At 37.7% G+C, this 22467-nt stretch overlaps 1 protein-coding gene across 5 annotated transcripts in view; it reads right to left on the reverse strand.

Annotated features, from left to right (window-relative positions):
* The window catches only part of GOLGB1 (golgin B1), a 123792-nt gene extending 101721 nt beyond the window's left edge, over positions 1 to 22071 (reverse strand). For 3 of the 5 annotated variants that reach the window (XM_046001730.1, XM_046001729.1, XM_046001728.1), the window contains exon 1: positions 21846 to 22057. The gene's annotated coding sequence lies outside the window, so the exon portion shown is untranslated. Of the gene's footprint in view, positions 1 to 21845 lie in introns of all 5 variants that reach the window. The other 2 variants (XM_046001731.1, XM_046001732.1) reach the window with 2 other exon arrangements.
* Positions 22072 to 22467: the final 396 nt, after the last annotated feature.

Genomic DNA, 22467 nt, shown 5'->3' on the forward strand with positions numbered 1-22467 from the left:
TTTAAATATAATATTTAAATATAATATAATAAAATGTTAATATTCAAACAGCATTAAACTCATATATTAGCAAAGAAGGAAAAGGAATTTACATCAGCAACCTATGCTGCTGCTGTATGAAATTAGAAAAAGAAGAGTGAAATAAAACAAATACAAGCCGATAAAAAAGAAACTAAGGTTAGAGCAGAAACCCACCTCTTTTTGTAAACATTTTATTTAAATATATGCAAGGAAATTGGAAGGGGAGATGAACTATGAGAGACTGTGGACTCTGAAAAACAACCTGAGGGTTTTGAAGGGGTGAGGGTGGGAGGTTGGGGGAACCAGGTGGTGGGTAATAGGGAGGGCACATACTGCATGGAGCACTGGGTGTGGTGCAAAAACAATGAATACTGTTACGCTGAAAATAAATTTTTAAAAAAATGGAAAAAAAAACTGCAAACAGAAAAACAGAGAAAATCAATAAAACGAAAAGTTGGTTCTTAGAGAATGGGTTCAAACTTAAATGACCTAAAACGTAACACAGACAACTATATCAAGGAGAGGTTATATACAAACCTAATGGTAACCTTATATCAAAAACTACTAATAAATGTGCAAAGAATAAAGAGAAAGAAATCCAAATGTGTCACTAACGAAAATCAGCAAACCATAACAGAGAAAGACAAGAAAGGATCAGAGAAAAGCTCCAGAAATGACCACACAACAAATAATAAAATGGCAATAAATACATTTCAACAATTATTCTGAATGTAAATAGACTAAATGCTCCAACCAAAAGATACAAGGTGACAGACTGATAAAAAAAAAAAATAAAACCCATCTATATGCTGCCAATAAGAGACTCACTTCAGACCTAAAGACACATGCAGATTCAAAGTGAGGGAATGAAGAAATACTTATGCAAATGGATGTCAAAAGAAAGCCAGAGTGGAATAGTTATATCAGATAAAGGGGGGTTTAAAACAAAGACTGTAGCAAGAGACAATGAATAACTCTGTATAATAATAAAGGAGACAATCCAACAAGAAGACATAACAACTGTAAATATTTATACACCCACCAAGGAGTACCCAAATACATAAAACAATGACAAACATAAAGGAACTAATCCATAATAATACAGTAATAGCAGGGAACTTTAACAACCCACTTACATCAAGGAACAGATCATCTAAACAAAAATCAAGAAGGAAACGATGCCTTTAAATGACACACTGGAACAGTGTGTGTGTAAATGGATGATGGGCATAAGAAGGACACCTGTATGTTATATGCAAGTGATTTTTAATCACTAAATTCTAACCCTGAAACTAATACTGCACTATATATTAACTAACTTGAATTTAAATAAAATCTTGAAAGGAAAAAAAAAATCTTGAAAAGAAAGAAACAAACAAACAAACTGGACCTTTTTTTTACACCATACAAAAAAATAAATTCAGAGTGAAACAAAGACTTAAATGTGAGACCTGAAACCATAAAAATCCTAGAAGAGACACGGGCAGTAACCTCTTCGACATTGGCCATAGCAACTTGAGAGATATCTCCTGAGACAAGGGAGAATAAGCAAAAATAAACAGTTGGGACTACATCAAAATAAAAAATATCTGCTAAAAACTAAAACTAAATGGCAACTTGCAGAATGGGAGAAGATACTTGCAAATGACACATCCAATAAAGGGTTAATATCCAAAATATATGAAGAACTTACAAAATCCAACAACTAAAAACCAAATAATCTGATTAAAAAAATGGGCAGAAGACATGAACATACATTTCCCCAAAGAAGACATACACAGATGGCCAACAGACACATGAAAATATGTTCATCATTACTAACCATAAGGGAAATGAAAATCAAAACCACAATGATATCATGTGTCAGAAGAGTTAAAAATTAAAACACAATGGGCAGCCTGGGTGGCTCAGTGGGTTAAAGCCTCTGCCTTCGGCTCAGGTCACGATCTCAGGGTCCTGGGATCGAGCCCCGCATCGGGCTCTCTGCTCAGTGGGGAGCCTGCTTCCTCCTCTCTCTCTGCCTGCCTCTCTGACTACTTGTGATCTCTCTCTGTCAAATAAATAAATTAAAAAAAAAAACTGTACATATTTATAAAAAAAAATCAACAACACAAGAACAACAGGTGTTGTCAAGGATGTGGAGAAAAAGGAAACTTCTTGCACTATTGGTAGAATACTAACTCGTGCAGCCACTCTGGAAAAGAGTACGGAGGTTCCTCAAAAAGTTAAAAATAGAACTACCCCACAATCTAGCAACTGCACTAAGTATTTACCCAAAGGATAAGAAACACTAATTCAAAGGGATACATGTAGTCCTTTTTTTATTTGGAATAGCCAAGATATGAAAGCTGCCCAAGTGTCCTTCAATCGATAAATGGAATAAAAAGATGTGAGATATATGTATATATATATAAAATAGAATATTATTCAGTCAAAAAAAAGAATGGAATCTTGCTAGGAAGTATAATGCTAAGTGAAATATGTCAGTCGGATACAGACAAATACCATATGGTATCACTCATATGTAGAATTTAAGAAAAAGGTGAGCAAAGAGGAGAAAGAGAGAGACAAAGAAACAGACTCTTAATCGTAGAGAACAAACTGATGGTTACCAGAGTTGAGGTGGGGGGTGATGGGTTAATAGGTGATGGGGATTAAGGAGTATACTTGTTGTGATAAGTACTGGGTGACGTAAGGAACTATTTAATCCCTATATTGTACACCTGAAACTAATATAACACTACATGTTAGCTAAGTGGAATTAAAATAATTTTTTTAAAGGTGGTTTTTTGAAAAGATCAAAAAAAATTGATAAAGCTCTAGCCAGGCTGATCAAGGAAAAAAAGAGAAGACACAAACTATCAATACCAATTATGAGAAAGGAAACATCACTATAGATCTAATATATATTAAAATATTGTAACATAAATTAAAATACTATAACACTACAAATTAACTCTATGCCCATAAATTCATCAACATAGAAGAAATGGGACAATTCTTTAAAAGATACAAGCTAACAAAACTCATTAAAGAAGAAAAAGACAACCTAAATACACACACACACACACCCTTATATCCCTTATTTATTATTTATTTATTCATTCATTCAGATTATGTCAATAGCTAGTCCATAACTCTTTGAAAGTGAAAGTATTAATACTTTGTAGGAAAAATCAAAACAGAACTATACTGTACATAGCACTATTATAAGTAATCATGCTAAATTTTATGTTTAATGATAAAATGTTCTTTGGCCTTTAAAAGCCTCAGCAGGGAGAAATACAAGAGCTCTTGTACAAAATAAGTACCTGAATAAAACCAATTTCTGCTAAAGTTTTCTTCTACTCCGAGTAGTAATAATGTTTAGGACAATCATGGTCCTTAATTAAGAAAGAAGTGGTGGGGAGTTTGTTTCTGTAACAGGTTATCCTGAATAATCTAACTAGCATATAACATTTAGGAAAGATGTATGAAACAGGAAAGAAAAAAGAAAACCACTCCTCGAAGGGCAACATAGGACACTGAATTAGTTTATATGTAACTACTAGGAAGCCAACACAGGCTCACATTTAAGTAAATGGGATTATATGTAACCACTCATTCAAGCTGTGACTCATAACTATAGTTTGTTTAAAAAAAAAAATCACAACTCACCATTACATAGACTAAACTTTCTTTTCAACACTAGAGATTGAATTTTCTATAGTAATCATTAATGAAGAAAATGAACACCAAAACTAAAGAGTCTTTATTAGGTACAGAGATTTGCACTAATCAAAGAAAGTCATAGCAGAACCTAATTTATCAAACAAGTTCACTTCATCTTCAGATTTTTCAGACTGCATTAGGAACAAGCACATACACACACAAACACAAAATCAACCAATTGATGGGACTCTGAGAAGATGGGTGTAGGAGACAGCACTGATTGTGGATCTTCCTGAATTCCCGCATAAAAACTGACAAAGCAGATCACAAAGCCAAAAACCTATATACAGCTTCCACAAAAATCCAAAAGCTATGTTGCAAAGTTTCCCACAAACTCTAAAATAAACACGGATATATACAAACCACCAGCAGCCACAAGATCTGCATGTCAGTTGCTGTACATATGGAAGGAAGAGGGAAGTGAAGGGGGATGGCAGAATGTTCCACCCCAAATATGCCATTTGGACATAAAGATCATTTTGAGCCAAACGTACTTGAAAAACAGCAGGTATAAGAAGATGCTCTGACCTCCCCTTTTTCGTCCTGAAAGCAAGATATAAAACCTCACACGGAAGATGTCCTGGGAAAGTAACATTCTTATCTGCAGGGATGGAGAGTTGAGGCCAAGAGGAATTTGTAAAAACAATCTTGTCTGTGAATCCTCATCTTCCTAGTCACTTCTCCATGAGTAACTACCCCCTTTGCTTTGCATCATTTATCACTATTTACTGCTCTCTGTCCAACTCAATATGTAAGTGTTCCACTCTAACTGCTTCCTTTGGTCTTCATATCCTTATGAGGGCTCCAGTATCACTTAAAATTTATACTAAATAAATCTGTATGCTTTCCCTGTTAACCTGTCCTATGTAAATTTAATTCTCAGGCTCAATGAAAACCTTGAGGGGACAGAGTAAAATAATGCTTCCCTAGGGGCGCCTGGGTGGCTCAGTGGGTTAAAGCCTCTGCCTTTGGCTCAGGTCATGGTCTCAGGGTCCTGGGATTGAGCCCCGCATCGGGCTCTCTGCTCCGCGGGGAGCCTGCTTCCTCCTCTCTCTCTGCCTGCCTCTCTGCCTACTTGTGATCTGTCTGTCAAATAAATAAATTTAAAAAAAATAATGCTTCCCTATAGAAGCTGTAAGAAGTGACAGACAGGATACCAAGAGAACCACAAAGGAGCTAGTGGATATTCACTGGAAAATGTGCTGAGCCAATTAAAGAATACCAAATGAAAAAGAGGTATATCCTTTCTCCAATAGCACCTAAATGCAAGGAACCCGCAAGGTCTGAAATGGCTAAAGAGTCTGGGCCCCATGAACTCTCAAAAATGAAGAGTTAAGGCTCTCTTTCAGAACAGGGCCTCCACTGAGGAAAGACAGAGTCAACAGAGAACAAAGGAAGACCCACATAAAGAGAGCTGGGATAGTGGAAAAAGTGCCTGGAAATCTCAGAAATCCAATGGCCACATTTTGAACCAACATTGGAAAACAATGTAAAAGGGAGCCCTGCAAAGTAAGCAAAGCTATCCAAAATAAATTTCCTTCTAAAAATTCAGCAACGTTAAATTAACATAAAAATGAGCACCTGAAAAGTAACGCAATTTCCATAAAGTTTTATAAGAAAAAGAGCAAAATAATATCCATACAGAAAACAGAAACATCTCAAAGAACCATGCTCAAAATAACTCAGAACTACAACCTACTAAATCAACCAAAAGGACTAAAAGGCATTAAAAACGATATAAGACATGAAAATCCATACATGAGAAGTTGAAAAACCCAAGACAACAGCAAGAGAAGAAAGGAACAAAGGAACCACAAAACAGGAACTAGCCTAAAAAAACTGAAGAGGAAATACTTTCAAATTCATTTTATGAGGACAGCATCACCTGAATACTGAATCCAGAGAAGGACACTATAAGAAAATTATAGGCCAGTATCCCTGATGAAATAAATGCAACAATCCTCAACAAAATACTAGCATACCCAATTCAACATCACATTAAAAGGATCATACACGGGGGCGCCTGGGTGGCTCAGTGGTTTAGGCCACTGCCTTCGGCTCAGGTCATGATCTCAGGGTCCTGGGATCGAGTCCCGCATCAGGCTCTCTGCTCGGCAGGGAGCCTGCTTCCCTCTCACTCTCTCTGCTTGCCTCTCTGCCTACTTGTGATCTCTCTCTGTCAAATAAATAAATAAAATCTTTAAAAAAAAAAAAAAAAGGATCATACACCATGTCAAGTAGAAGTATTCATAACATGCAAGGGTGGTTCAACATCCACAAATCAACAAATGTGATGCACTACATTAACAGAATGAAGGATAAATATCACCTGATCATCTCAATGGATGCAGAAAAAGCATTTAAAAAATTTAACACCCTTTCATGATAAAAACTGTCAACCAATTCGGTACAGAAGGAAAATACCTCAATATAATCAAGGCCATATATGACAAGCCCACATTCAAGGGCACAAAGCTAAAAGCTTTTCCTCTAAAATCAGGTTTAAGGATCCTGTTCTTACCACTTCTATTCAATATAATATTAGAAGTCCTAGCCAGATCAATTAGGCAAGGAAAAAAATAAAAGGCATCCAAATCAGAAATAAGTAAAATTGTCTCTGTTTACAGATAACATGATTTTATATAGAGGAAACCCTAAAGACTCCACCAAAAAATTATTATGACTAGAGGTGCCTGGGTGACTCAGTTGGTTGGGCATCCAACTATTGATTTCGGCTCAGGTCATGAACTCAGGATTGTGGGATCAAGCCCCGAGTCAAGCTCAGCACTCAGCATGGAGTCTGCTTGAGTTTCTCTCCATCTGCCCCTCTCCTTGCTTTTCCCTTTTCTCTCTTTCTCTTCAATATATATCTTTTTAAAAAATTATTACAACTAATAAATGAATTCAATAAAGTTTCAGGATATAAAATCAATATATAAAAATTATTATGTTCCTTTATACTAACAACAAGCTATCCCTCCTAAATAATAATAAAGAAAATAATCCCTTATCTTAGCATTTTAAAAGAATTAAGTACTTAGGAATAAATTTAACTAAGGAAGTAGAAGATCTATACACTGAAAATTATAACACATTGAAGAAAGGAATTCAGAAAAAACATATAAATGGAAAGATATCCATATTCACGGACCTAAAGAACAGTATTAAAAACCCCTCAAAGCAATCTACAGATTCAATGCAATCCCTATCAAAATTCCAATGCCTTTTTTTTTTTTTTTCACAAAAATTTTTTTAAAAGTCTAAATCATACAGAACCACAGAAGACCCAGAATGGACAAAGCAATCTTGAGCAAGAGCAAAGCTGGAGGCAACATGCTTTTGGTTTCAAAAAATACCAAAGCTAGATGGGTGATGAGCATTAAGGAGGGCACTTGTTATGACGAACCCTGGGTGTTGTATGTAAGTGATTAATCACTGAATTCTGCTCCAGAAACTAATATTACCTTGTATGTTAACTACCTAAAATTTAAATTTAATAAATTGGGGAAAAACATATACCATAGAGCTATGGTAATCAAAACATTAAGATATTTGCATAAAACAGTCATACAGACTAATGGAACAGTATAAAGAGCCCAGAAATAAATCCATATATTTATAGCCAATTGATCTTCAAAAAAGGTGCCAAGAATACACGATGGGGAAAGGACAGTCCCTTTAATAAAGAGTGCTGACAAAACTGGTATCCACATGCAGAAGAATGAAACTGGACCCTTATCTCACACCACATAAAAAAACCAACTCAAACTGTATTAAAGACTTAAACGCAAGACCTGAAATTATAAAACTAGTAGAAGAAAGCATGGGGGAAAGCTTCTTGATAATTTCTTGGATACAAACTGAAAAGTACAAACAAAAGCAAAAAAGACAAATGAGATTGTATCAAACTAAAAAGCCACACAGCAAAGGAAACAACAGAATAAAGAGGCAACCTACAGAATGGGAGAAAATATTTGCAAACATCTGATAAAGGATTAATATCCAAAATACAATATTCCTTTGGCTATTCGAGGTCTTTTCTGGTTCCATATACGTTTTAGGATTATTTGAAAAATAATTTCTTTGAAAAAAATGGATGGTATTTTGATAGGGATTGCATTAAATGTGTAGATTGCTTTAGGTAGCATAGACATTTTCACAATATTTATTCTTCCAATCCAGGAGCATGGAACATTTTTCCATTTCTTTGTGTCTTCCTCAATTTCTTTCATGAGTACTTTATAGCGTATAGTTGGTGGCATCACAATTCCGGACTTCAAGCTCTATTACAAAGCTGTCATCATCAAGACAGCATGGTACTGGCACAAAACCAGACACATAGATCAATGGAAAAGAATAGAGAGCCCAGAAATAGACCCTCAACTCTATGGTCAACTAATCTTCGACAAAGCAGGAAAGAATGTCCAATGGAAAAAAGACAGCCTCTTCAATAAATGGTGCTGGGAAAATTGGACAGCCACATGCAGAAAAATGAAATTGGACCACTTCCTTACACCACACATGAAAATAGACTCCAAATGGATGAAGGACCTCAATGTGAGAAAGGAATCCATCAAAATCCTTGAGGAGAACGCAGGCAGCAACCTCTTTGACCTCAGCCGCAGCAACATCCTCCTAGGAACAACACCAAAGGCAAGGGAAGCAAGGGCAAAAATGAACTATTGGGACTTCATCAAGATCAAAAGCTTTTGCACAGCAAAGGAAACAGTTAACAAAACCAAAAGACAACTGACAGAATGGGAGAAGATATCTGCAAATGACATATCAGATAAAGGGCTAGTATCCAAAATCTATAAGGAACTCAGCAAACTCAACACCCAAAGAACAAACAATCCAATCAAGAAATGGGCAGAGGACATGAACAGACATTTCTGCAAAGAAGACATCCAGATGGCCAACAGACACATGAAAAAGTGCTCCGCGTCACTCGGCATCAGGGAAATACAAATCAAAACCACAATGAGATATCACCTCACACCAGTCAGAATGGCTAAAATTAACAAGTCAGGAAATGAGAGATGCTGGCGAGGATGCGGAGAAAGGGGAACACTCCTCCACTGTTGGTGGGAATGCAAGCTGGTACAACCACTCTGGAAAACAGCATGGAGGTTCCTCAAAATATTGAAAATAGAACTACCCTATGACCCAGCAATTGCACTACTGGGTATTTACCCTAAAGATACAAACGCAGTGATCCGAAGGGGCACGTGTACCCGAATGTTTATAGCAGCAATGTCTACAATAGCCAAACTATGGAAAGAACCTAGATGTCCATCAACAGATGAATGGATAAAGATGTGGTATATATACACAATGGAATACTATGCAGCCATCAAAAGAAATGAAATCTTGCCATTTGCAACGACGTGGATGGAACTAGAGGGTATCATGCTTAGTGAAACAAGTCAATCGGAGAAAGACAACTATCATACGATCTCCCTGATATGAGGACATGGAGATGCAACATGGGGGGTTAGGGGGATAGGAGAAGAATAAATGAAACAAGATGGGATTGGGAGGGAGACAAACCATAAATGACTCTTAATCTCATAAAACAAACGGGTTGCTGGGGGGAGGTGGGGTTGGGAGAGGGGGAGGGGGTTATGGACATTGGGGAGGGTATGTGCTATGGTGAGTGCTGTGAAGTGTGTAAACCTGGCGATTCACAGACCTGTACCCCTGGGGATAAAAATACATTATATGTTTATATAAAAAAAAATTGGAAGGGGAGGCAAACCATAAGAGACTATGGACTCTGAAAAACCACCTGAGGGTTTTGAAGGGTCGGGGGTGGGAGGTTGGGGGAACAGGTGGTGGGTAATAGGGAGGGCACGTATTGCATGGAGCACTGGGTGTTGTGCAAAAACAATGAATACTGTTACGCTGAAAAAATAAATAAAATGGAAAAAAAATAAATAAATTCAAATACTGAAAGAAAATAAATAACTTCAGTTGATAAAAAAAAAATATCCAAAATACACAAGAAACTCAACTCAATAGCAAGAAAACAACCTTATTTTAAAATGGGCAAAGGAACTGGACAGACATTTCTCCAAAGAAGACATATAAATGGCCAAAAGATACATGAAAAAGTGCTTGACACCAAAAATCATCAGGGAAATATAAATCAAAACTACAGTATCACATCATACCTGTTAGAATGGTTATTATCAAAACGACAACAGATAACAAGCATTGGCCAGGATGTGGAGAAAAAAAGGAACCCTTGTACACTGTTGGTGGGAATATAAATTGATTCAGCTATTATAGAAAACAGTCTGGAGGTTCCTCAAAAAATTAAACATAGAACTACCATATGATCCAGCAATCCCACTTCTGGATATATATCCAAAGGAAATGAAAGCAGTATCTTGCAATTTCATGTTCATTGCAGCATTACTTACAATAGCTAAAATATAGAATCACCTAAGTGTTCATTGACAGATGAACAGGTAAAGAAAGTATGTTGCATATACACAATGGAATATCACTCAGCCCTAAAAAAAACAATGAAATCCTGTCATTTATGAGAACATGGATGAACCTGGAGGACATTGTGCTAAGTGAAATAAATGCCAATACAGAAAGACAAATACTGCACGATCTCACTTATGCTGGAATCTAAAAAAGTCAAACTTGTAGAAGCAGACAGTAAAATGGTGGTTGCCAGGGAAAACTGGGTAAGGGAAATAAGAGATGTTTGTCAAAGTATACAAACTTTCACTTATACAAGAAGAACAACTTCTGGGGATCTGCTGTATAGCATAGTGACTACAGTTAATAACACTGCATTGGATACCTGAAATTTGCTGAAAGAGTACATCTTTTTTTTTTTTTAAATCTTTTTTTTTTTATATTTTATTTATTTGACAGAGAGAGATCACAAGTAGATAGAGAGGCAGGCAGAGAGAGAGAGAGGGAAGCAGGCTCCCTGCTGAGCAGAGAGCCCGATGCGGGACTCGATCCCAGGACCCTGAGATCATGACCTGAGCCGAAGGCAGCGGCTTAACCCACTGAGCCACCCAGGTGCCCCTGAAAGAGTACATCTTAAATGTTCTCACCACACACACAAAAGGGCAATTACGTGAGGTGATGGGTATTTTCCATTTTTTAATTAGCTTGATTGAGGTAATCATTTAACAATGTATATGTATAAAGAAACATTACACTGTATGTCTTAAATATATACATTTTTGTCAATTATACCTCAATAAAGCTCAAAAATAAAAATGATAATATCTACTTCCAATATTAAAACAGTCTTAACAAAAATTAATAGCTAACAGCAAATTTTATACATCTAACAGCGGCAGCAGAGCATAAACAGTAGGTATATGATAGATATGTATCAAATTTACTTGCAAACTTTGCTGAACACGTGCATATTTTCTTTGGTTTGAAATAAAACAGAAAAACCCAGAAATGAAGAGGAAACTCAAGAAGTAACTGAAAGTTTAATAAAGAATTTTGGCAATGAAGATGAAACTAAAGGAAAAAAAAGTAAAATGAATAATCATAATAACTCATGCCTTAAGAAAAATAGAAAGTGGGGCACCTTGGTGGCTCAGTCATTAAGCATCTGCCTTCAGCTCAAGTCATGATCCCAGGGTCCTGGGATCAAGCCCCACATTGGGCTCCCTGCTCAGCGAGAAGCCTGCTTCTCCCTCTCCCACTCCCCCTGCTTGTGTTCCCTCTCTCACTGTGTCTCTCTGTCAAATAATTTTTTTTTTAAATTAAAAAGAAGAAAAATAGAAAGTTAAGATAAAGAATAATTTTACAGGGGCGCCTGGGTGGCTCACTGGGTTAAGCCGCTGTCTTCAGCTCAGGTCATATCTGGGGGTTCTGGGATCAAGTACCGTATCCGGCTTTCTGCTCGGCAGGGAGCCTGCTTCCCTCTCTCTCTCTCTCTGCCTGCCTCTCTGCCTACTTGTGATCTCTCTCTGTCAAATAAATGAATTTAAAATCGTTTTTAAAAAAGTTAAAAAAAAAAGAATAATTTTACAAATCAAAAAAATTACCTATAAGATAAATATGCAACTACCTTATGACCCAGCAATTTTTCTCAGAGAAATGAAATATTAAATTCACACAATAACCTATACATTAGTGCCCATAACAGCTTCAGTTGTAAAAACCCAAAATTGTAATCAGCAAAGAAGTCCTTCAACAAGAAAATGATTAAACATACATAACAAAGAATACTGCACAGCAATAAAAAGGAACAAACTACTGATACATCCACTAATTCAGATATATCTCCAATTATGTTGAATTTTAAAAAGAGAGCCAATTTTCCAAAAGTTATGTATTATATAGTCCTATTCCTATATAATATTTTTGGAATCACAAAATTTTAGAAATAGAAGACAGATTAGTGGTTGCCAGTACTTAGGGAGGGGTTGGAGGTAGGTGGGTAGAAGAAGGTGGCTAAAGTTATAAAAAAGCAACACAAGGGGTCTTGACACCTTGTGTTCCAACACAACGTGTTGGAACAGATCAATATCTTAACTATGGTGGTGGGTACATGAACCTACACAAGTAATAAAATTGTACAGAACTTATACACACACAAACATACAGAGACAAGTATACAAATAAAAAAGGGTATGTACTAATGTTAGTGTCCTCATTGTGACATTATTCAATAGTTTTCTAAAATTTTAGCCATTAAGGGAAACAAAACAAACTGTACAAGGGATCTCTGTTTTATTTTATTACAACTGCGCATGACGCTATGATTGTCTCAGTTTTTAAAAAGAGAAAGAAAAAGAAATGTACTACACACAATGTGATGCCCTATAATTTGATCCTGGATAGTTAATGGAGAAACTAATGAAATTTGAAGAAAATATGGAGCTTTAGCTATGAATCAATCCTGGTTTCTTAGTTTTGACAAATGCATTTTGCTAATGTAACATATTAGGGAATACTGGGTCAGAAGCATACTGAACTCTAAACTATCTTTGCATATTTCTATAGTAAACCTAAAATTTTTCCTAATAATTTATTTAAAAAAAAATTTTTAAAGTTAGGCCATAAAAAAGGAATCAGGAGAAAGTAATAAAGATTGATGAGTCAAATTCCCTGAAGAAGAAAAACAAAGTTACAGAAAAAACACACACCAAAAAAAAAAAAAAAAAAAAAAAACTAAAAAATACTTAACTGAAATTTTAAATTCCTGCAGTCTGAAGCTACATATTGAAAAAGCCCACCATGTAGCAGAGAGTAAAAACCCAGAATGATCAACAAGACATTCCAGTAAAATTAATGGACTTAAAAATAATCCTTTGTGATTCAGGCCAAAAGATCATGTGTAAAATTTTTTTAAAAGAAAAGAAAAGAAGACTACCCTCAGACTTTTCAACAGTAATGTGTTTGCCAGAAAAAAACTGGAGTTACAGATCTGAGATGCTCAAGGAAAGAAAATGTGGGCCAAGGATTTTATTTTCAGCAAAAATGACCTTCAGATATAAAAAACGCAGAGAGAATGTTAAAAGCAAGTAAGAAAATTCATGATAAAATTTCCCATGAGTCTTTCCTAAGGCATCTATTAAAGAGAAGGCTTAAGACAACCAAAATCACTAAAGAAACATCATTATGGGGTCCCTGGGTGGCTCAATCAGTTAAGTATCAGCTTTAGGTCAGGTCATGATCCCGGGTTCCTGGGATACAGCCCTGCATCGGGCTCCCTTCTCAGTGGAAAGTCTGCTTTTCCCTCACCCTCTCGTTCTGTTTGTGCTCTCTCGCTCTCATGTTCTTTCTCTCTCTTCCAAATAAATAACTTTAAAAAAAAAAAAGAATCATCATCATAAAGACTGGCGGTAAGCACTAAATATATAGTTACTTGTAGAACTAAGACTGGGATGGAGAGAACATAATATTTAATGATTATATGCTCTGACAATACATATGGCTACTGTAAAGAAAAACTGGGAGGAATGTGAATAACATATCAAAAAAAAAAAAAAAACCTTTTAGAACTGTTTGCAATAACCAAAATTAGTGGTGGTTGTATCAGTACAGTTACTCCTTGACAACTGTGTATGTGTCATGTGGAATTGAAGTAAATGAGCAATTAACAGGCATAGTAATTCTATCAGATTTTCAGTATGGAAAAAGGAAATACAGGTTGGGGTGCCGGGTGGCTCAGTCGTTAAGCGTCTGCCTTCGGCTCAGATCCTGAGATCAAGCCCCGCATCAGGTTCCTTGCTTAGTAGGAAGCCTGCTTCTCCCTCTCCCATTCCCCCTGCTAGTGTTCCCTCTCTCACTGTCTCTCTGTCAAATAAATAAATAAAATCCTAAAAAAAAAAAAGAAAAAAGAAATACAGGTATAAAGCAAAGAAATTAAGAACCTCAAGATAAAAACTGATCTTGAATTTGGATTAAAAGTATCAGTATGAACTTACAAGGTATTTTTACTTTAGTACCTCTATTTTCCTAGCTCTGTCCACTGAAAAGGCTTAAAAATAATGACACACTGAGAAGCAATGAACATCTCTAGTGCCAGATTGGCATCTTGCAATGCTATTTCCCATTAATTTTTTTTCTTAAATAGCAGAGCTTCTTAGAGAAGTTCTGCAGTAGGAAATGTACAAGATGAGCCTGAAACATCTTGTGATACAAAATAGCAAGGAAGCTATCAAAAATTAACTAGAGTCAGATGGGATCAGGAGAGAGACAAACCATAAGAGACTCGTAATCTCACAAAACACACTGAGGGTGGGGAGGAGGTACAGGTAGGGAGAGAGTGGTGGGGTTATTTACATTGGGGAAGGTATGTGCTATGGTGAGTGCTGTGAAGTGTGTAAACCTGGTGATTCACAGACCTGTACCCCTGGGGCTAACAATACATTACATGTTAATAAAAAAATAAAAAGTTTTTTTAAAAGATTAAAAAAAAATTAACTAGAGTCGTGTCGAGAGACCTGGGCACCAAACTGGGTTGGTTCTCACAGGCCAAAGGAATAAGTGAGTTTCTAAGAAGAGAAGGAATTGCAATATATTGAAACCCATGAAAAATATTTAATTCCACAAGTTCATAATATTAAACTAGTCACCATCTGAACTAAGTATCTTGAAAACTAGCCAAGTCAAGGATTTATCTGGTCTTTTCTATTTGAACTTTACCATTCAGGAACCAAATATAGATAAGAGGATCCATCTCCTTATAAAATTATTCCAGCTAATAAATGAAAACAAAATGGTAGAACTGGAATATTTAGTCTATTATTTTGCATCTCCTTTTGAATTCATGGATGTAGACATTGAGCATCAACAAATGATAACAACAACAACAAAAAAAATTATTTTGAACCTTCTGACAAAAGACTATACCACAACCTATAGTTTTGATGGAGATCAAACCTCAGTCTGGAGAAGCCTCTGGATCCTGCTGCTTATTGCAAGAAATGCAAAGGACACAGGAATATGCTGAGTTGCCCCATGAAAGTGAAATTCTCAAAGTGTGGGAAACTCCATAGGTTAAAAAAAATCTAAGTACTTCAACAGAAATTGTAGGGGGAAGACTTAATAGATAACAAGTTAAAAGTGGGGGAGGGGGGACAAGATTCACATTTGATGATAAAACTAGAGAGAAACCACAAGGAAATGATTCTATGAAAAGAAGGAGAACATGGAGGAATTTCTTGGATGACTAACAAAGTTAGATTTCTTGACCTCACAGTTATGACAAGAATGCCCACTTCCATATGAACAGACACTTCTCCAACGAACACATACAGATGGCTATCAGACACATGAAAAAATGTTCATCATCACTAGCCATCAGGGAGATTCAAATTAAAACCACATTGAGATACCACCTGACACCAGTTAGAATGGCCAAAATTAGCAAGACAGGAAACAACGTGTGTTGGAGAGGATGTGGAGAAAGGGGAACCCTCTAACACTGTTGGTGGGAATGCAAGTTAGTGCAGCCACTTTGGAGAACAGTGTGGAGATTCCTGAAGAAATTAAGAATAGAGCTTCCCTATGACCCTGCAATTGCACTGCTGGGTATTTACCCCAAAGATACAGATGTAGTGAAAAGAAGGACCATCTGTACCCCAATGTTTATTGCAGCAATGGCTACGGTCGCCAAACTGTGGAAAGAACCAAGATGCCCTTCAATGGATGAATGGATAAGGAAGATGTGGTCCATATACACAATGGAGTATTATGCCTCCATCAGAAAGGATGAATACCCAACTTTTGTAGCAACATGGACAGGACTGGAAGAGATTATGCTGAGCGAAATAAGTCAAGCAGAGAGAGTCAAGTATCATATGGTCTCACTTATTTGTGGAGCATAACAAATAACATGGAGAACTTGGGGAGATGGAGAGGAGAGGGAGTTGAGGGAAACTGGAAGGGGAGATGAACCATGAGAGACTATGGACTCTGAAAAACAACCAGAGGGTTTTGAAGGGGCGGGGGGTGGGGTGGGAGGTTGAGGAACCAGGTGATGGGTAATAGGGAGGGCACGTACTGCATGGAGCACTGGGTGTGATGCCAAAACAATGAACACTGTTATGCTGTAAATAAACAAATTAAAAAAAAAAAAAAAGAATGCCCACTTCCTAATAATTCATCAAACTATATACTTTTTAGTGTGTTTTTTGTACTTGAGTTTTGTTTTACAATCAAAAGGTCTTTTTAAAAAATCAATTAATAGCTAGAGCTGTCCATAAGCGAGTTACTGGACTCAACCCCTGGACTGGTCACATACCTGACCTATAAATACCTTAATCACTGGCCATTTTCCATAATTTTCACTTCAAATTCTCCAACCAACCTCCATCTCTCCTCTATCATAGCCCTGCTATTTGCACCCACACTTTCTGCTCTAAGGAGTCTGGATCTTACTGCTACTGCTACTACCTTTAGAGCTAAATAGAAAATTACTGAGATTTCAGACACTGTGACAATGTTTGCAACCATTTTAAAACCATAGGCCCTTTAGAGAAATGTGAAACAAATGTACATATGTACACATCCAAGGTGGTATGACCTAAATAAAAACTTTCATATCTCACCATTAGCCCAGAACATTGTTATGGTTATGTAATTTCAATTGGGAAAGTATTTTTTTTTTCATTTTCCAAACACACAATTAAAATCCTGAATGTTTTCTCAAACTAAAACTCCATCTTCCTCTCTCTTGCACCACTGGTATCCACCACTACCATGTGTGAGATTCTCATTCATCCTCCCTAGGACAGTGTGTCTTCACCAGCATCCTACCAAAAATTACTGCACATGGACATATACAGATGAACATAGGACAACAATAATAGTAATGGTAACAATTACTGAGCAATATGTACCACTTTACATACATTTCTCTATAATGCTCACAAAATATTCAAGATCAGTATTATCATCATCGCCATTTTAAGATAAGGAAAACTGACAGAGAAATTTCAAAATCTGTCTGCTAAATAAGCATTACTGAATAAGATAAAAAGCTCTTCAAATGAAAAGTGGGTTACTTTTCTCACATAACTATTTAAAACCATGTATACCTGAGGTAAGATCACTATTAAGATGTACCGTTTCAGGTCAAAGTAAAAGGAGTTTCTCATAGATTGATTCAGTAATCCAAGAGGTCCATGAGAAGGTAGGTAGTATGGTGGAAAAAGTACCAAATCAGGAGCCTGGAACTGAGTTTTCAGTTCTAGCTCCAAAAGAAAGAGGCTGTACTCTGCTGGGTAAGTTATTTTACAGTTTCCTTATCTTCAAATGAAGAAGACTGACAAGAAGCACTCTAAGGACCAGTATTATGACTCCATGATTCAAGAGTTATTTGTATAGCTGTTGACATAAAAGGAATAATATGGAAATGTAATTGGGAAAGGCATCTCAAGCACAATTAAGTGCTTTAGGTTGTTCAAAGGTAGAGAACTTGAGGGCAAAAGAGACACTAATTAGTCATGCTTAAGCAAAATGGAGGATGGATCTCCCCTTCTTTTTGGCTCACTATAGGACAGAAATGGACAAAAGCATATATAAAAATTAGTAAAGGGAAAAATACTCATGTTCACAGTAAGAAATTTATGTAAGGAATATTGTGACTGCTGGACAAAAAGTGCTCTTGCTACTGTTTTATAAAGCATCAGAATCATGAGTACCAACTTGGGAAAAGAAAAAATAAAGGGCTTCAGGCAACGGCCAACCTCCAATAGAACACTTAGGCAAATAAAACAATCTTCCAAAGTCATTGCTGGCCACACCTTCCACAAATGCTGCCACAGGATCTCAGCACTTCTATGTTGAGATGGCACCTGGAATTTAATAAGTATTATTTTCTCACAGTCTTCAATTCTTGCTATATATAATTATTCTCCAAATACCCACTTGGCATGGAGCATAATGCCAGGAGCCACAAAAATATAAAAAGAAATATAAGGCATGCCTCTAAGCACAGAGAACTTAGTACAAAGATACTGGAAAATAAAGGCAGTAACTGAAGACAGTGCATGCCTGGGAGCTCATCTGTTTGCTTTGGAATTGAAACCACATTTTCCCAAAGAAACAACACAGAAAACAATGAGATCTCCAAGCCATTCCTCTAATTTATTTAATGCGTACTTGGTTGAGCCTCAGTAGTTTTCCTTAATCTCAATATGCTTCTCAATCAGTTGGAGGATCTAAGAGGATATGATGCTAGATAGCAGGGGAAAAGCACATCCAATATTATGACATAATTTTACAATTACAAAATGAAAAGCTAATATTCATGACACAAAAAACTATTCTCATTAATAAATTTAGAAGTAAATGGTGGTTAATAATTTATATACACAGCACTATGCACTAAGTACTGTTTCAATAACTTTACATATAAAAACTTAATCTATCTCATTACTTTTTTTATTATTAAAACAAACCCAACAAGGATGTACTATCAATATCTCCAGTTTTAAGCTGAGTAAACTACAACATAAAGGAGATTAATTTGACAGTCACAAAGCTCCATAAAGCTTCTTGATTGGAGGAGATAAACAAAAGATAATCTATTTTCTCAGTAACCTCATCACCCAACATTCTTCACTGGGGCTGAAAATAGAGCTGGAGCCATGAGAGCACTCATATACTTACATATACTTCTACAAGCACTCTTTTTTGAGCAGTACATAAACTAAAATAAAATGATTCAGAGTGCTATGACCCAAAGAATCCCACATTTATACCACAGATATGTTCAAACAAGGGCACAAGGATATACGTACATGTTTGTGATGTCTAATAACTGAATACAACCTGATGTCCATCAATAGGGGAAACACTAAATACATTTCGATATTTCTACAGGGAATGCTGCACAGCCTTTTAAAAGAATGAGGTAGATTAGAGATGTCTGGGTGGCTCAGTTGGTTAAGTGCCTGCCTTCGAATCAAGTCACGATCCCAGGGTCCCAGGAACAAGCCCCGCATTTCCCTGTCTGGTTCTCCCTCTGCCTGCTACTCCGCCAGCTTATGGATGTGCTCTCTTTCACTCTCTCTCTCCCTGACAAATAAAATCTTTTAAAAAAGTAAATAAAAAGGATGATATAAAAAAAAAAGAATGAGGTAGTTTAATACTTATGGATAGAGAAAAATATAGTATTAAGTGGCAAAAGAAAGGTGGAGAACAGTATGTATATCATGATCCCACTTGTGGGATAGAAAAAGGAGGAGGATATATGTGCTTGAGTATGATCAGAAAGTTTCTTAAGAAGAAACAAGAAATTATCTACAGCGCTTTACTTCAGCAAAGAAAACAGGAAAAAAGGTCAGTAGCTAGAGAAGAAAGAGATTTTTGTTGCTATATCACATTCTTTTTTACTGAATTTCATCTTACCAAGAATACATATTGCTGATTTTTACATGGCTTAATTAAAAATACAGTATTATTGAGCCTAGCCTCTTTTTTATGTAGTGGTTCCTAACAAAAGACTGGTATGTAATGATCAGTGATGAGATGAGTTCCAAGTGATTTATTCCTTATACTTTTTTTAACCAAAAGAAATTTATGAATGATTTACTATTTTTATAAATTAGTAAAATCAATATCCCTTTAATTAATCCATTAATGCGAAGGGGGGTAAAGGAAGGGGCCTTTAACAGTCAAACAGAAGGGAAAAAAATTATCACCTAAAGATGGTTTTTATGGGGGCACCTGGGTGGCTCAGTGGGTTAAAGGCTCTGCCTTCGGCTCAGGTCATGATCCCAGGGTCCTAGGACTGAGACCTGCATAAATGGGCTCTCTGCTCAGCGGGGTGCTTACTTCCTCCTCTCTGCCTGCCTCTCTGCCTACTTGTGATCTCTGTCTGTCAAATAAATAAAATCTTAAAAAAAAAAAGATGGTTTTTATGGTTTTTAGGAGGTTCTATCCCAGAAGGATGGAGGTCCTAAAAAAAAAGAAAAAGAAAAAAGGTTCTCCCATCCAGCCTGAAGGTCCTTAGATATGTAAACAACCTTTTTGTAAAATAAGTAAACAACTTTATGTGGTCCCCAAATTGGGTTGGGAGTGTCCTAGAGAGTGGGCAAGAATTTACTTTCCATCCTTTTAAATATGTTTTCGTAGGGGCGCCTGGGTGGCTCAGTGGATTAAAGCCTCTGCCTTCTGCTCAGGTCATGATCCCAGGACCCTGGGATTGAGCCCCACACCCGGCTCTCTGCTCAGCAGGGAGCCTGCTTCCTCCTCTCTCTCTGCCTGCCTCTCTGCCTAGTTGTGATTTCTCTCTGTTAAATTGATAAAATATTAAAAAAATAATAAAAAAATAAATGTTTTTGTATATGTTTACTGTGCTGTGCACACTGCTATCCATATTAAATATAATATATTTGGAATATACTTGATCAAAAATGTTTTATTGATAGGGTGTGTAAAAATGTTTGTGAGCTACTGGATATGGTTAAACAAATGTAATGCAGTGAAGAGGAAAGCATTAGATGTTCACTCCATGGTCAAGTGATGAAAACTAAAAGCTGTGAAACTATCAGTGTATAGTATTTGCAACTTTTTAGTTCTCTTCAACTTTTCCTATATCTATTTCATGACCAAATCCTGCCATTTCCAACTTAACATTTACTGGGTTTGACTATTCATAGTCATTCTGACCATACAAATTTAATTACTTCATGTTTCTGGAAAGGCCTCCGAGACTCTCTGTACAGAGTATTACACTGCCATCTTGCAAAGAACTTTAAGATTCTTTACAAGCTCGGAAAGCTTCTAACAATCGCCAAAAGTGAAAGTACTTATGCAGTGACTTTAAATATCTCTGTCCCACACTTAAACTGTCCTTTCCCCATAGACCAACTGGAACTCTTTAAATAAGTCAGACAAATATATTCCTCATTTGTCAAGGGACTCACCCTCCCCTTCCCACTACACAGCACTCCCGTTAAGCAGATAAATATCTTGCACACCACCAAATTAAGTTCTTTTTCCTCCAGAACTTTCTTCAGGATTCCCTTTCCTCTAACTGCCTGCCCACCTCTGATTCCTGGGATTTTAGTGCTGATGGCATCTCCAAGATCATTCCTCTCCCCGAATCTCACCAGCAATTCATTACCAGGATCGTTTGACAGGCACCCTTTTTGTGTTGTAGCTCCAATGTTTCTGTGATCTCCGCCTTCAGGATCTTTGATTCCTTTGGGTCCCGCCTCTCTTTCCCGACACTAAGTTTGTTTAGGGCCTGAAGGCAGGGGCCGGGCCGGTTCTCTCCGACGTCGGCTACTGCGTAACTAGGGCGGCCTGAGCAGGCCGCTCACGGAACGAGGCCGAGCGGACAGGACTGACCCGAGAGCCCCACCGTCGCCCCCGGAGAAGAAACGTCCTGGGCAGGGGGCCGACTGCGCATATGTGGCCTCGAGGCCGCGCAGGGAGACTCCGAAGCCCTTCGCCGGGGCCAGTTTGCTTGTGAGCAACTAGAAGTAGGCCTGGTAGGTGAGGGGAGGCGTGTGTAGGGCCGGATCCCGGACTGAATCAGGAAGAGGAGGGGCAGGGAAGCGACCCGAGAGTGGCCGCTTCGGCAGCCCCCGCGCAGGGGTGACCGTTAAAAAAGACTCAAGGAAGGGAGGGGTTGGGAAGTATCCCTCACTCACCTGGAAGAGGCTGCGGCCGGAGGCACCCGCTACCCCCTTCCAAATTTAAGCCACGTCAGCTCGGGAATACCGTCCGCGACACCTACTCCCGCCGCGCCCGGTCAAGGGACTCAACCACTCGCAGTTGGGACGGAAGATGGGATTAGGGCACGAACCAATCCCGGCTATCGGCGGAGCGTTACCAGGGAGACCAGGCACGCCTTTCTTGTAACTAATCCATCAACAATGACGGAAACCAATCAACGCCAGGAAATTCTCTGCTTCCTCAAAGAAAGAGCCAATGGTCTCTAAAGAGTGGAGGAGGGGCGGAGTCAAACGTGAGCAAGTGTTCCGGAAGAAGATCTGCGGGAGAACCGGAAATGCCGGGAGGGCGGGCCTTCTGCTGTAGGTCAGGTGTTAAACAGTGTGAAGGGGACGGGTTGCTCGCTCCAGTGCCCTTGCGTTCCTGGTGGTGACTCGCCAAGATTACAGCTTGGGCTTTTGCGGGGCCCCGTACTACGAGTACCAGGTGTCATAGGATTGTTGAATGAGCTTTGAGAAGGGAGTGGGGATATGGGTTTTGCTCTTAGGATCGTAAAATATCAAGAGCCCCAAAGTGGGTCGTCTGATGTGATTTTTTCAT

Source organism: Meles meles, chromosome 4 (genome assembly GCF_922984935.1).
Source record: "Meles meles chromosome 4, mMelMel3.1 paternal haplotype, whole genome shotgun sequence".
Taxonomy (NCBI): domain Eukaryota; kingdom Metazoa; phylum Chordata; class Mammalia; order Carnivora; family Mustelidae; genus Meles; species Meles meles.